This window comes from Bombina bombina, chromosome 6 (genome assembly GCF_027579735.1).
Source record: "Bombina bombina isolate aBomBom1 chromosome 6, aBomBom1.pri, whole genome shotgun sequence".
Lineage (NCBI taxonomy): Eukaryota > Metazoa > Chordata > Amphibia > Anura > Bombinatoridae > Bombina > Bombina bombina.
The window spans coordinates 298,036,616-298,053,977 of record NC_069504.1 but is presented as its reverse complement, the minus strand read 5'-3'; positions in this window follow the sequence as shown (position 1 = coordinate 298,053,977).

Below are 17,362 nucleotides of genomic sequence, written 5' to 3'. Positions count from 1 at the left end.
CCCTCAATGTAACGGCCAGACCGAGAGATGTAATCAATGGCTGGAGCAATTTCTAAGACTCTACTGCTCCACCGATCAAAATTCTTGGTCTACTTACCTTCCCTATGCTGAATTCTGCTACAACAACACCATACATTCCACTACTGGAATTACTCCATTTTTTGCCAATTACGGATTCCATCCAGTTTTTCATCTCTTTGAACCCGCCAACATTTCTTCACCCAGTATTTCTGAGTTATCTAACAGCATCTCTTCTAATTTCAGGAGCATTGAATCCGCTATTAACACCGCAAAGGATGTACAAAAAAGGTACTACGACCGGCATAGACGTCCTCCACCCAACTATAATGTTGGGGATCTTGTTTGGCTCTCCACCAAACATTTACGGCTCAATACTCCGTCTAAGAAATTGTCTCCTCTTTTCGTTGGTCCATACCCAGTATCTCGTATCATCAACACAAACGCCGTTCGTCTCAAACTACCCGACTCTCTCAGAATACACCCTACATTCCACGTCTCACTCCTTAAACCTTACCGGGATCTTAGAGATTCCTCAACTTCCATAACTCCTACTCCTGTCTCCATTGATCCTGCCTTGGAGTATGAGGTTCGTGCTATACTGGACTCACGTTTTCGCAGAGGTAAATTGGAGTATCTCATTCACTGGAAGGGTTACTTTCACGATGAAGACTCTTGGGAGCCGGCAACCAACATTTCTGCTCCACGCTTACTTTCTATATTCCACCAGCGTCATCCGGATCGACCGAAGCCCTGAGCCCCGGAGTGGCTCCTTGAAGGGGGGATTCTCTGTCAAGTATCACCTTCTCAATTCAGTAACCTTGCCTTACACTGTGCCTTTAAGACCTGCATATTTTCTATTCCTCTCCCTATATAAGGCTCCTCCTTATTATAGCATATTGCTTAGTATTGCAGTTACTTACCTGACTGATTCGTGAGCCTTTGCACCAGAGTGAACGCTGTTCATACCATCCTGAAGACTCTACCTTTTACCTCATTCTATATCCTTTTCAAGCATTCTGTGTTGCCATAAAGTACTCTGAGTAATCTTACCTTATTACCTCGCCTGCAAGCTTTCCTGCTGAGCTGACTGGGACTTTGCTAAAACGTGTGAGCCTTCCGCTCTCCCTACCTTCCTCTGCAGCTCTCACTATCCGGAACGCGGTGACGTCATCGCCGGCTGCGACTCTGCTCCTCTGGCACCCGCTCTACAGTCTTGCTTGTTCCTGGATTCAGCGTTTTCCACCTTACGCTCCTGCAGGGTAAGCCTGGTTCTCTGCATCTCCTCTGAGCCAGTATTACTATATTTACCGTACTTTGTCTCTTCCTGATAGTATTTTATATGAGACTTCACACTGCTTAAAGTCTTCCTTACACTGTTGCTGGCCTCTCAGCTCTCTCTAAGCTGCACTTCCTGTGTTATATATTTTTTTACAGATATATTTGTATATACAATATTTTTGCTGACTTTACTTGTTACCTCTGGATGGTCAGCAGTTACCCCTGCTGTTATTTTATTCACAGTGTTTTCCCAAACACATGTGGCAGCCATAGGGTGTAACTGCTAACTGCACCTGTATATTAAACATTGCATGTAGTGATTATTGTAACAAATTGTTGCGCAGGTATTCCATATGTTCTTTCACTATCACATATGCAAAACAATCTATACTTTTATATGACATCCTAGCAGTTGTGATCCTTAATCCTTCCACTTATATATATATACATTCAGATCTAGTTTCCTAAAATCTGACAGTAAAGATAGTCTTTACGGAAAAAAGGACGGTTAAAAGGATGGTCATAGATATACATAATTATGGTTTTAGCCTGTGGTTAATTAGTGTGAAAACCAGAATGTACTATCATGTAATTTTATGTTGATTGCAGCTTGGCCTTAAGAATTTAAGAACTGATGGCAGAGGAGCAATTTGATCTCTATAAGTGTGGTCTGGCTCTATCTTGTCTAAACAATTCTCTGTCAAATGTTGTTTAGGATGTTATAACCATTCGGGTATAAGGGAAACTGAACAAAAATCCTGTAAGGTTTCTGGTCTGATATTAGTTTGCTTGTTTAAAGAACCAAAAAACAGCAAGTAGGTTATTTTCAACTGTCTTGTACTAGGTTAAATTGGCTTAAACAAAGGAGAGAGTACTCAGTAGACTGGTTATTTTCCATCCATTAACTGGTTAACTTTACAGCCCCAGAGTCATTAAGTGCAAGCACTTCTTTGCACAAATCACACCTTCTAAGACAGAAGGTTTAATTGTAGCACAAATACACACCACAAATATGTATCCCAGAGATACAAGCTAGTTTAGTATTTTTTTGTTTTATTAACACTGACCACATTTTCTTTTTTTTCAATTTTTTCTTGTTTGGGTGCACAGAAAAGGGGGGGATTAAAAAAAAAAAAAAAAAAAAAAAAGTAGTGGGTTACTCCATCTCACTGATTCACTAATAAGTACCCACATATCACGAAATATACTTATATCACATAACATCATGTTTTTTGGGGGCATGGAAAGGTATATTACAAATACAAAAAATAAATCTCCAGCTATGCCAGTAAAAAAAGATAAAAAATCCAAACTACTACAGGAAAACTCCTCAGAAAAACTAGATACAAGTGAAGCTAGTTATACACAAGACTCCCAAACCTTAATAGACCAAATGGCCACTCTGATAATTCCCCAGTTTGACTCAATTAGAAAAGAAATTAGCGGCCTCACAGCAGAAATAAGACAATTCGCACAGCGTCTGTCTGAAGTAGAGACACGGGTCTCGAATATAGAGGATGCTTATAACACTCAGGAGGCAACTAACAAAGAAACAGTAGACCTAATAAAATCTTTACAAAACAAAATTGAAGATCTAGAAGATAGGTCTAGGCGAAGCAATATACGTATTGTAGGACTACCTGAGGGCAATGAGTATAAAGACTTAATTACATTTGCAGCTGTAACCTTACCTAATTTACTGGGGATGTCAATACAAAATGGTAAACTGCAAGTAGAAAGAGCGCATAGAACAGGCTCTAGTACAAAGTATCAGGATGGATATACAAGGCCAAGAATGGTCATGGTAAAATACTTGAATTTCCAAGAAAAAGTGTAAATAATGCGAGCATATAGAAAGCATAACCCCTTTTTTATAGGAACAAATCAAGTCCATATCTTTCAGGACTATTCCATAGAAACGGCCACTAAAAGAAAAGTCATGGCTCCTTTCTGTACATCTTTAATAAAGAATAATTACAAGGCTAGCTTAAGATACCCGGCAAAAATAGTGGTTGAAGATACAGAGGGAAATAATATGGCCTTAAATAATAGCGAAGAAGCTAAATCTTTTTTTTCTGAAAATAACTTAGAAATACCAACTCAAAAAAACAAAAGCAGTAGGCAGTAAGAATTAAGTATAGTCCCGTACAGGACTGAACATAGAGAGTAAGCTAGACAGATTAAGGTCGATGCATATAAAGCTAGAGAGGACTCTTTTATGTATACCCACAATAGGTTCAACTAACAAAAAGGCTTCAGGCATTGCGTGGAAGCAGAGTACTTATTATAGATGCTGGTTTTTTAAATTGTGTGTTGTTTTTTTTTGTTGTTTTTTTCTCTTTGGGAGTTCTGTGGGAGAAGGTACCCCGGACCACAGGTTGTGTTATCTGTGGGGGTTATTTATTATTATTTTTTATTTTTTTTTCTCTCTCTCTCCTTTATCCTCTCCCCTCTCCCTCTTCCCCCACTTTTTATTTTTAAAGAATTCCCCCTGGTCCCACATGCTTTTTCTTTTTAGGGGTTTTATAGCTGCATGGTTTGATCAGTTAAAACATGGATTTTAAAGGTTTATGGATAGAGTGAATTACCTCCCCAATCAAAAGGAAAAACATTCTTAAATTTCTTAAAAAACAAAAAGCAGATATCATGTTCTTACAAGAACTACATCAAAAGAAACCAGAGATAGAAAAACTTAAGGTTAACTGGGTAAAGGAAATTATAGCAACACCATGTGAAAAACGTAGTAGGGGGGTGGCAATTCTGCTCCACAAAAAGCTAGAGTATGAGATAATTAATAGCAACACTGACACAGAAGGGCGATATATTATAATTCAGATAAGAATAAATAAAATCACTTGGTCATTCTGTAATGTGTACGGCCCAAACAAATATGATAAAGAATTCTGGGAGAACTTGGAAAAAAAACTTTTTCCATTACGAGGACAAAACCTGATAATTGTAGGAGATTTTAATATGACACTGAACCCCGTCATCGACAGATATAGGCAGAGAAATATGCAAGTATATAGGCAGAAAGCTAAGTTATTTAGAAAATTTATAAAAGTAATAGAGGTACATGACATATGGAGAATACAACATCCAGACGAGCGTAATTATACATGCGAATCCAGAGCATTTAAAAACTTATCTCGTTTAGATTTATTTCTGGTCGATAAGTCTGTCCTTAAATATGATGTAGTAGCTACAATCAATGAAATCCTTTTATCAGATCATGCTATTATAGGTATGGAAATAAAACTCAGAAAGTCATCACATAACAATAGATTCTTTTTCCCAAAATACATGAGTAAGAATAGCAAATTTTGTAATTGGTTGGCCATGACATGGAAAAACTTTGTAAAAGATAATGTTACATCTATTGAAAAAACTGAGATTTTATGGGAATCAGGGAAGGCTGTAATTCGCGGAGAGATCATAGCATATATGTCCAAGATTAAAAAAAAAAAACAAGGCTCGTGAGTTACAGCTAGCCAATCATCTGAAGAATGCATATAACGCGTACCTGAATAATCCCCAACCGACAACATGGGACAAGTATAACAAGGCAAAAGCCGAAAGAGAAATTTTCCTAAAACAGTGCTGGGCTTCTGCAGACTTGAAAACTAAATCCACATTTCAAGGTCCTTTCGGCATTTCTGCGGGACACCTGGCTAAAATGGGTAAAATAAAAAATAACAGGAACATAATCCCAAGTGTAAGAGAAGGAGACAGACACTGCACCCAGGCATCTGAAATCAGACAGGCATTTTTTAAATACTATCAAAAACTATACACCGGTGAAAAAATTGACGGATCTGCAAAAGTAGAATTTTGGCAAAAAATTAAAATACCTAAGATCTCGAGTGAATCTTTAGATAAAATTAATCAAAGAATAACGGAAGTTGAAATTTACAATGCCATCAAAAACTTGAAAAATAATAAGGCACCAGGGCTGGATGGGCTACCAGCCGAATTTTATAAAAGCATGAAAATAAACATAACTGGCACATTAGACAAATTATTCAATAAATATTTTATAAGCAATAATAAACAGTCCAACTACTTCACAGACTCGATTATTACACTTATTCACAAGAAAGGTAAGAGTCATGATGAACTTGGGTCATATAGGCCTATCTCTCTACTGAATGTCGATTACAAACTCTTGATGGTCATAATTGCAGAGAGACTTAAAAAAGTGCTTGGAGAAGTTATACATCAGGATCAGGCAGGCTTCATGCCTGGCAGAAATGTAGTAAGAAACATTAGACGTATCCTTGTAACTTTAGACTATTATCACAATAAAAACTACAGACATAATAAAAAGTGTGAAGGTGATTTGGCCCTCTTGGGTTTAGATGCAGAGAAAGCATTTGATGCTATTACCTGGGACCATTTATTTATGGCAATAGATAAATTTGGCTTGCACGGAAATTTTCTTAACTTGGTTAAGCTAATCTATAATAAACCCCGGTCACAACTTTCAGTAAATTCTGAACTATCTCAATATATAACACTTCAAAAGGGGACAAGGCAGGGCTGCCCACTGTCACCACTTTTATTTAACATCTCTCTTGAGCCCTTGGCAATTCTCCTGAGACAGGAATTAGTAGGCGCTAGAGTTGGTAAACAATTTGTAAAAATATCATTATACGCCGATGATTTGATCTTGTTTCTATACAATACACCAGAAAGTATACCAAAATGCTTAAATATGATAGAGGCATATAGCAAATTCTCTGGATACAAGGTAAATCGAAATAAATCAGAACTACTCTGGATACAAAAAAATAATTGCAGCTTTTCTAACCATGGATTTCAAGAGGTAGAGCAGTTAAAATATCTAGGTCTGTATATTAGCAAGAACCCACATGATTGGTACAGACTAAATTATGAAAGTGTATTTGTGAGACTGCCGGAGGCTCTAGCAAAATGGAATAGATACAATTTATCACTATCAGCAAAGATAATGGTAATTAAAACAATTGTATTTCCTAAAATGTTATTCTTACTACAGAATCTCCCACTATTTATAACAAAGACAGACCTTCAAAAATATAATAAATCAATAGCCTATTTTCTATGGAATAAGGCCAAACTTTGTTTGGCAATGAGTAGGATGGTACAACGAAAACAAGAAGGCGGCCTTTCGCTTCCTTGCTTGAAAGATTATAACCTAGCGGCAATGGTTAAATTTGCGGCGGATTGGTTAGTGGAGGGAGATTACGTTACATACTATAAGCTTGAGTCAGAAGTAATATCACCATTTGACCTCAAGGCAGTTTTACACATCGACAGGAAAAAAATGCCAAGTAATGTTATTGGGTTAATAACGATTCAGAATATCATCAGGGCCTGGCAGAAATATTGCTTAACCCTGAATGAGCAATTCCAAATCTCTAAATACAGCCCCATTGTGGGGAGAGAGATAATTAAATTCTTTTTTTTTTTTTTTTTTTTTTCTTCCTTTCATTCTTGTTTAACTTACCGATAATATATGTTTATCTAAAGGATTTAAAAAGGATGATATCTACACATTCAGAGAGGTCTTTTTTTATTTTTATTATTGTTTAGTATGTTTAGGGTGTTTTTGTTTAAAATATATTTAAAAAAAAAAAAGCCATAGGTGTGTACATATATATTATGGAAGCATGGCAGTAGCAAGTTTTGTTTATTATCAATAGATGGTCTTTATACAAATGTATAATATCTAGCCCTGCGTGGTGCAAAGTTATGTGATTTGGTTTTTCTGTGCACACTGTTGGATAGAAATAAAGAATTAAAAAAAACAAAAACGCTTGCGGTATAGCTGTACCGCCGCGACTTGTAATATGGGAGACCTGCCATTCCACGCGCAGAGGCCAATTTTTCAGCTGTATAGCCGTACTACAAAACTTGTAATTTGGCCTATTGTAAGCATAGTTATAATGTGGATAGTGGAGCAGGAATCTTTTCTGGGTATTCAATGACAAAAATGTGACAGGGTGAATTATGTTTTTAATCTGTATGTATTATAAAAGTATTTATCTGGGTACAGAATGCTTTAGCCAAATAGGGAATATTTAGCAACTACAAAGCAAACCAAGCTAATAACACAGCATAGAGTACACAAATTAAAGAGACAGTGTAGTGCGATTGTTTCTATCCTTTAATGTGTTCTCAATGGTCCAATTTACCTGCTGGTGTATATTTAATTGTTTACAAATATCTCCTTTGCATTCATTTTGGTTGTTTTTGCCTTTTGTATCCCCACCTATACTGAACATTTCGTAAGTAATGGTTATAGAAAAGTTATGTAAACAAGAACATTTACAGAAAAATCATGCTCCCACTGGGGGAGTAGGAAAGAAAGTTACTACAATGTTAATTTTTCATTGTTGCCTCTAAGTATTGGTCTCACTGTGTATAGAGAGATATGATTATTATTTGTGCAAATAATAGAGAGGTAATCACAAGAGGCAATCACACAGTATCAAAAATAAAAATGATTTACACCTAATCTAATAGCCCTATCAAAATAAAAAGCCCCCCCCCCTAGCCTACAATAAAAGTGCCTTTTGCAGGGCATTGCCCCAGAGATATCAAGCTATTTTACCTATAAAAAACAAAACAAATAAAAAGCCTATCTAAAAAAACCTAAGCTCCCCATTGCCCTGAAAAGGCATTTGTATGGGCATTGCCCTTAAAAGGGCATTTAGTTCTTTTACCTGCCCAGACCCTACTCTAAAAATAAAACCCACCCAAAAAAACCTTAAATAAACCTAACAATAACCCCCGACGATCCACTTACAGTTGTTGTCAGCATATCTGTTCATTGATGTAGTAAACTATAAACTAGATAAAGAGATTAGGCTGGGTAGACTGTAACGTCCTTTTAAAAAGCCAACAAAAAAAAAAATTATGACAAAGGCAAATTAAGTGTATTTGTGAGACTGCCGGAGGCTCTAGCAAAATGGAATAGATACAATTTATCACTATCAGCAAAGATAATGGTAATTAAAACAATTGTATTTCCTAAAATGTTATTCTTACTACAGAATCTCCCACTATTTATAACAAAGACAGACCTTCAAAAATATAATAAATCAATAGCCTATTTTCTATGGAATAAGGCCAAACTTTGTTTGGCAATGAGTAGGATGGTACAACGAAAACAAGAAGGCGGCCTTTCGCTTCCTTGCTTGAAAGATTATAACCTAGCGGCAATGGTTAAATTTGCGGCGGATTGGTTAGTGGAGGGAGATTACGTTACATACTATAAGCTTGAGTCAGAAGTAATATCACCATTTGACCTCAAGGCAGTTTTACACATCGACAGGAAAAAAATGCCAAGTAATGTTATTGGGTTAATAACGATTCAGAATATCATCAGGGCCTGGCAGAAATATTGCTTAACCCTGAATGAGCAATTCCAAATCTCTAAATACAGCCCCATTGTGGGGAGAGAGATAATTAAATTCTTTTTTTTTTTTTTTTTTTTTCTTCCTTTCATTCTTGTTTAACTTACCGATAATATATGTTTATCTAAAGGATTTAAAAAGGATGATATCTACACATTCAGAGAGGTCTTTTTTTATTTTTATTATTGTTTAGTATGTTTAGGGTGTTTTTGTTTAAAATATATTTAAAAAAAAAAAAGCCATAGGTGTGTACATATATATTATGGAAGCATGGCAGTAGCAAGTTTTGTTTATTATCAATAGATGGTCTTTATACAAATGTATAATATCTAGCCCTGCGTGGTGCAAAGTTATGTGATTTGGTTTTTCTGTGCACACTGTTGGATAGAAATAAAGAATTAAAAAAAACAAAAACGCTTGCGGTATAGCTGTACCGCCGCGACTTGTAATATGGGAGACCTGCCATTCCACGCGCAGAGGCCAATTTTTCAGCTGTATAGCCGTACTACAAAACTTGTAATTTGGCCTATTGTAAGCATAGTTATAATGTGGATAGTGGAGCAGGAATCTTTTCTGGGTATTCAATGACAAAAATGTGACAGGGTGAATTATGTTTTTAATCTGTATGTATTATAAAAGTATTTATCTGGGTACAGAATGCTTTAGCCAAATAGGGAATATTTAGCAACTACAAAGCAAACCAAGCTAATAACACAGCATAGAGTACACAAATTAAAGAGACAGTGTAGTGCGATTGTTTCTATCCTTTAATGTGTTCACAATGGTCCAATTTACCTGCTGGTGTATATTTAATTGTTTACAAATATCTCCTTTGCATTCATTTTGGTTGTTTTTGCCTTTTGTATCCCCACCTATACTGAACATTTCGTAAGTAATGGTTATAGAAAAGTTATGTAAACAAGAACATTTACAGAAAAATCATGCTCCCACTGGGGGAGTAGGAAAGAAAGTTACTACAATGTTAATTTTTCATTGTTGCCTCTAAGTATTGGTCTCACTGTGTATAGAGAGATATGATTATTATTTGTGCAAATAATAGAGAGGTAATCACAAGAGGCAATCACACAGTATCAAAAATAAAAATGATTTACACCTAATCTAATAGCCCTATCAAAATAAAAAGCCCCCCCCCCCCTAGCCTACAATAAAAGTGCCTTTTGCAGGGCATTGCCCCAGAGATATCAAGCTATTTTACCTATAAAAAAACAAAACAAATAAAAAGCCTATCTAAAAAAACCTAAGCTCCCCATTGCCCTGAAAAGGCATTTGTATGGGCATTGCCCTTAAAAGGGCATTTAGTTCTTTTACCTGCCCAGACCCTACTCTAAAAATAAAACCCACCCAAAAAAACCTTAAATAAACCTAACAATAACCCCTGACGATCCACTTACAGTTGTTGTCAGCATATCTGTTCATTGATGTAGTAAACTATAAACTAGATAAAGAGATTAGGCTGGGTAGACTGTAACGTCCTTTTAAAAAGCCAACAAAAAAAAAAATTATGACAAAGGCAAATTAAATTAAAGGAACATGAAACTTTGAACATGAACATTTTTCTTTCATGATTGAGATAGAGCATTCAATTTTAAATACTTTTCCACTTTATTTATTTTATCTAATTTGCGGAATTCTCTTGGTAACTGGTATCTTTGTTGAAAAGTATACCTAGGTAGGCTTAGAAGCTGGGAGCTAGCTGCTGATTGGTGGCTGCACATATATGCCTCTTGTGATTGGCACCGGTGTGTTCAGCTACCTCCCAGTAGTGCATTGTTGCTCCTTAAATAAATAATAACAAGAGAAAGAAGCAAAATTGATAATAAAAGTAAATTGGAAAGTCGCTTACAAATTTATGCTCTATCTGAACCATGACAGAAAATGTTTGTGTTTCATGTCCCTCTAAGGTTATTTAAACAAAAACCATTGCTTGAGGGTACAACAGTATACTATGCTATTGACAGAGAGGCTTGTTCTGTCCACTTCCAATTATTTGACTGTGCCCTGCAGATAATTATGGCGCAAGGGCCACACATAGCGATGGTAAAATTGGATACAGAATCAGCCTTGAGGCTACTACTGCTACACCCTCATAGCTTTAGATTGATGTGCTATATGAGGGTCAATATTGCACTGATAAATGTCTACAGATGGGGCACATTATCCTCTGTATACATCAAACAGTTTTGTTCCTTCTGCATGATTCAATAGCTCAGTCAGCAGGGTGGGAAGTGTGGCTCAGATTATTTCTTCCTGACAGAAGCAAGGGCACAGGTCATTGCAAAACACTGGTGCTGTGTACGACCAAACTGATGAAGAACATGGAGGTAAACCAAAGCTAAGGATAAAATACAAGGAACCTGGAATAAGTTGGCATTCATAGTGAAACATCTTCTGAAAATGTTTTCACTTAACTCCTTATAGATACTGTAAAGAATTCTAAACAATCCATAGAATATATATATGTGTAATATTTTTTTTTAAATAATAATAATAATAATTACTATTATTTTATATTTACATGCCTTAAGATACCTAAATCTTCATGTGCCCTAACCCGACACTACATGACCGAAAGTGCCAAACCTGAAGCGTGTTACACATATTTTACATTCCAATGTTCTTCACATAGAATTTATTTTTATTTTTGTTTTATATATATATATATATATATAAATACATAAATAGCCCCTGAGGAAGTGCACTCTTTCTTTTGTTCTATCTCTCTCTCTCTCTCTCTCTCTCTCTCTCTCTCTCTCTCTCTATATATATATATATATATATATATATATATATATATATATATATATATATATGTGTGTGTGTGCATGTAAAAATGTTAATGTAAAATATATATCTATACCTATATATATGATAGGTATATGCAGATAGATAGATAGATAGATAGATATATTTATATATATATATATATATATATATATATATATATATATATATATATATATATATATATATACACAAATTTATGAAAAAGGCACTCATTGGACTTGAGTATAATAAAATTTAACGTTTATTATTAAAATATTAAAAGGTATAACGTTTTGGAGCTATTGCAGCCCCTTTGTCAAATGCCAAAAAGACGGTTCATAACTATGAACCTAAAAGCAGTTGCTTACAGAGTCTCAAAACATTCCTTTTGTACCTTGAACAATAATAGGTAAAAGGGAATTACTGGCACTAGTCTAAGTGAGAAGAGGAATAAATGGAATATTGTAAAAATTATATTCCGGTGCTGCCCCCCCTATGTTATAATATTAATATGGGGAGTAGGGAAGAACCTAAGTAGGGGTTAAATTGAGCACTCCTTCCTATGTAGTATGTAATTAAAAATCAAAACTTTATTAATAACTGTTTAAAATGGAGTTATGTCTCCTGTTTGTACTCTAAGTGAATCAACCAATTACTAAATAAATGTATAGTCACCCCCCTGTTTCCTGGCCGATAACAGCATACCTTGGCTTCAGGTGACAGGGATGACCAACATTAAGATTAGTTAAAAAAATAAATATAAAAAGTGCAAATGACATGCACTTTGTTACCACAAACGCGTTTCGGCTGTCTTGGCAGCCTTTTTCAATGTGAGAAATGACAAACCGAGGCCCGGGTGCTACCTCTTGATATACATAGGCCCTATATGTTAATCATCCAATAGTATTGCAGTATGAGAAGTACGCCCTCCTATTGACCAATCGTGGTACTGTGTATGTCCCTAAATAACTACACTCAATATATCACCCACTGGTCTAGGTATATAGATGATATTCTATTCATATGGGAGGGTTCTATGGAACTATTAGAAGATTTTGTCAAAACACTTAACACAAATCCCTTTGGACTATTCTTGACTTATAACTCAAGTACAGAGAAGTTAGAATTCCTAGATGTATCCATTAGCAAACTAGGTGACCAACTAACTACTGAGGCATATAGGAAACACACAGCGACGAATAATATATTAGATGCCAGTAGTCATCATCATCCATCGACTGTGAGAGGTTTGCCATATGGAAAATACCTTAGACTGAGAAGAAACTGTACCAATTTGGAGTCTATCAGGAAATCAGCTACTCTAAAAAACTCCTGGCTAGAACCTATCAAAAAGCACTAGCCAAGGACAGGTCTGAACTTCTCAAACATAAAGAACGGGCAATATCAGATTCTAACACTTTAAGATTCATATCCAGGTACAACAGCCAAAGTGAAAAATTGACTTCTATAGTCAATAAACACTGGCATGTTCTTAAAAGTGACAACAAATTGCAAACACTTCTACCTGACAGACCTTAATTTACATTCAGACGGGTTAATAACCTAACTGACAACTTGACCACAAGACATTTTGACAGAAACAAAAAGAAAAAGCCTATCTATCAAGGCTCCATATCATGTGGACATTGTAAAACATGCCAATTCATGATTAAAAAAGAAGCCATCACTGATAGGTTTAATAAAAATTGGAAAATAAAAACCCATATAAACTGTCAGAGTAATAATGTTATATACTGCTTATCGTGTTTGTGTGAAATTTTTTACGTTGGTATGACTACACGTAAATTGGGCGTCAGGATCACCGAACATTTAAGCAACATTCGCAATGCTCTAAAAGACACTGATAAGGGCAAACAAATAACCAGTGTGGCTAGGCATTTTCTAAAGTTCCATGCAGGAAAAAATACCTCTTTCAAATGTTGGGGCTTAGAACGAGTTAGATCAGGTATCAGAGGTGGTAATTGTGAGCAAATCTTATTACAAAAAGAAACCAATTGGATTTTTAAACTTAACACAGTCATGCCAAATGGGATGAATGAGGCTAACAATTATTGGGTCCTTTTGTAAAATTACAAATGGATTAATGTCACTTTAATTTTTAATAAATATATATATATATATATATATATATATATATATATATATATATATATATATATATATATATATATATATACTGTATATATAACATGTAGAATTGACTACAAGTCTCCAGTTAACATATACCAATATTATGGTGAGACCTATAAATGATCACTTGATCTTAACCACAATTTGAGATGTTACTGCTCCTTGATATAGAGTATATTAACTAGCATTTTCACCATTCATATGTACTACCCATACATAACCTATACATATATTAACATCCGTAATTACAACAGGTATTGTGCCATTAGCATTGCATTTTAGCCTCTATGCTTTAATATATAACGGCAAGTTATGAAGATTGGGACCTAGGGAGACTATGTATAGGAGAGTTATTTGATATTTCTGCATACTAGTCCCCTCTTAGGCATAATATCAGCAAAACTATAATGAGAGTGTCTTTATGATAACCAAATAATAAATAGATATATTAGTATTATGGGCAAATAATAATACACCTGTATGACTCATCAGATTAAGTACATAAACATCCCAGCTAACATAATGTCCTCTAGTTATCAAGCCGTCCCGTCAACCGCAAATACGCTAGAATTCCGCCGCGTATTTGTGGCGAAGGCTGATTCGCTGTAGTTATCAAGCCCTACAGCCTGGCAAAAGTAGAATTTAGTGACATAACCTACGATCCGCCAGACTCAGTCCGACACAGATTGATGGTTATGTCACTACAGATGTTCCGAATGCAAGTTCAGCACAATCTGACTACTTTTGGTAGTTATCAAATACCTACCAGGTACGCTCGCCACTATTCTGGGCCAGCGTACCTGGTTTTCAATCCGCCGCCCTGGAGGCAGTGGATCCCATAGGAATCAATGAAAGTCTGACAGCAGCGAGAGCTCATGTTCGCTACTGCCCGATATCCCATTGATTCCTATGGGAGATGTCTGCACCTAACACCCTAACATGTACCCCGAGTCTAAACACCACTAATCTGCCCCCCCTACACCGCCGCCACCTACTTTATACTTATTAACCCCTAAACCGCCGCCCCCGGACCCAGCCGCAACTAAATAAACTTACTAACCCCTAAAACGCCGCTCCCGGACCCTGCCGCAACTGTAATAAATATATTAACCCCTAAACCGCCGCTCCCGGACCCCGCCGCCACCTACATAATACCTATTAACCCCTAATCTGCCGCCCCCTATACCGCCACCACCTATCTTAAACGTATTAACCCCTATCCTGCCCCCCCTACACCGCCGCGACCTATATTAAACTTATTAACCCCTAAACCTAAGTCTAACCCTAACCCTAACACCCCCCTAACTTAAATATTATTTAAATAAATCTAAATAAAAATTACTATTATTAACTAAATTATTCCTATTTAAAACTAAATACTTACCTATAAAATAAACCCTAAGATAGCTACAATATAACTAATAGTTATATTGTAGCTATTTTAGGATTTAATTTTATTTTACAGGCAACTTTGTATTTATTTTAACCAGGTACAATAGTTATTAAATAGTTATTAACTATTTAATAACTACCTAGCAAAAATACTTACACAATTACCTGTAAAATAAATCCTAACGTAAGTTACAATTAAACCTAACACTACACTATCATTAAATTAATTAAATAAATTAACTACAATTACCTAAAATTAAATTACCTAAATAAACTAAACTATAGTACAAAAAAAACCAAACACTAAATTACAGAAAATAAAAAAAGAATTACAAGAAGTTTAAACTAATTACACCTAATCTAAGCCCCTAATAAAATAATAAATGCCCCCAAAATAAAAAAATGCCCTACTCCTTCTGGCCCGACGACTACCCAACGAATGAAGGTTCCTTTAAGGGACGTCATCCAAGATGGCGTCCCTCGAATTCCGATTGGCTGATAGGATTCTATCAGCCAATCGGAATTAAGGTAGGAAAAATCCGATTGGCTGATCCAATCAGCCAATTGGATTGACCTTGCATTCTATTGGCTGTTCCGATCAGCCAATAGAATGCAAGGTCAATCCGATTGGCTGATTGGATCAGCCAATCAGATTGAGCTTCAATCCGATTGGCTGATTGAAACAGCCAATCAGATTTTTCCTACCCTAATTCCGATTGGCTGATAGAATCCTATCAGCCAATTGGAATTAGAGGGACGCCATCTTGGATGACGTCCCTTAAAGGAACCTTCATTTGTCGGGTAGTCGTCGGGCCAGAAGGATGTTCCGCGTCGGAGGGCTGCAAGATGGAGACGCGGTTGGATGAAGATAGAAGACACCGCTTGGTTGAAGACTTCTACCGGATGGAGGACCTCTTCTGCGCCGCTTGGATGAAGAATACGTCCCGGCTGGGTGAACACGGCTCAAGGTAGGGTGATCTTCAGGGGGTTAGTGTTAGGTTTTTTTAACCCCTTAACGACCGAGGACGTGCAGGGTACGTCCTCAAAAAAAAGGCAGTTAACGCCTGAGGACGTACCCTGCACGTCCTCGGTGTGGAAAGCAGCTGGAAGCGATCCTGCTCGCTTCCAGCTGCTTTCCGGTTATTGCAGTGATGCCTCAATATCGAGGCATCCTGCAATAACCATTTTTAGCCATCCGGTGCAGAGAGAGCCACTCTGTGGCCCTCTCTGCACCGGACATTAACGGCTAAGTTCGTTGGTGGGTGGGAGCCGGTGTGGGAGGTGGGTGGCGGCCATCGATGGCCTTTGTGATGCGGAGGGGGGCGGGATCGGGGGCGGGGACAACCGGGGGGACGCGCACGGACGTGCGCACGTGCACGGGGAGGCCGGACGGGCGCGTGCACGGGGAGGGAGCGGGTGGGAACCACTACGCTACAGAAATTTTTTAGTTAGAAGTGGGGATCAAAGGGGTAATTATATTTATTTGGTGATCGGTTTGGCTGGTGGGGTATTGGACTGTGGGGGGGAAGCTACACTACAGAAACAAATAAAAAATAATAATAAAAAAAAACATTTTTATTTGCAAACTGGGTACTGGCAGACAGCTGCCAGTACCCAAGATGGCCCCAATAAGGCAGAGGGGGAGGGTTAGGGAGCTATTTTGGGGGGATCAGGGAGGTTGGGGGCTAAGGGGGGACCCTACATAGCAGCATATGTAAATATGCTAAAAAAAAAATTATTATTTTTTTTAATACCTTTTATTTTAGTACTGGCAGACTTTCTGCCAGTACTTAAGATGGCGGGGACAATTGTGGGGTGGGGGAGGGAAGAGAGCTCTTTGGGAGGGATCAGGGGGTGGGATGTGTCAGGTGGGAGTCTGATCTCTACACTAAAGCTAAAATTAACCCTGCAAGCTCCCTACAAACTACCTAATTAACCCCTTCACTGCTGGTCATAATACACATGTGATGCGCAGCAGCATTTAGCGGCCTTCTAATTACCAAAAAGCAACGCCAAAGCCATATATGTCTGCTATTTCTGAACAAAGGGGATCCCAGAGAAGCATTTACAACCATTTGTGCCATAATTGCACAAGCTGTTTGTAAATAATTTTAGTGAGAAACCTAAAGTTTGAAAAAGTGAACAATTTTTTTTTATTTGATTGCTTTTGGCGGTGAAATGGTGGCATGAAATATACCAAAATGGGCCTAGATCAATACTTGGGGTTGTCTACTACACTACACTAGAGCTAAAATTAACCCTAGAAGCTCCCTACATGCTCCCTAATTAACCCATTCACTGCTGGGCATAATACACGTGTGGTGCGCAGTGGCATT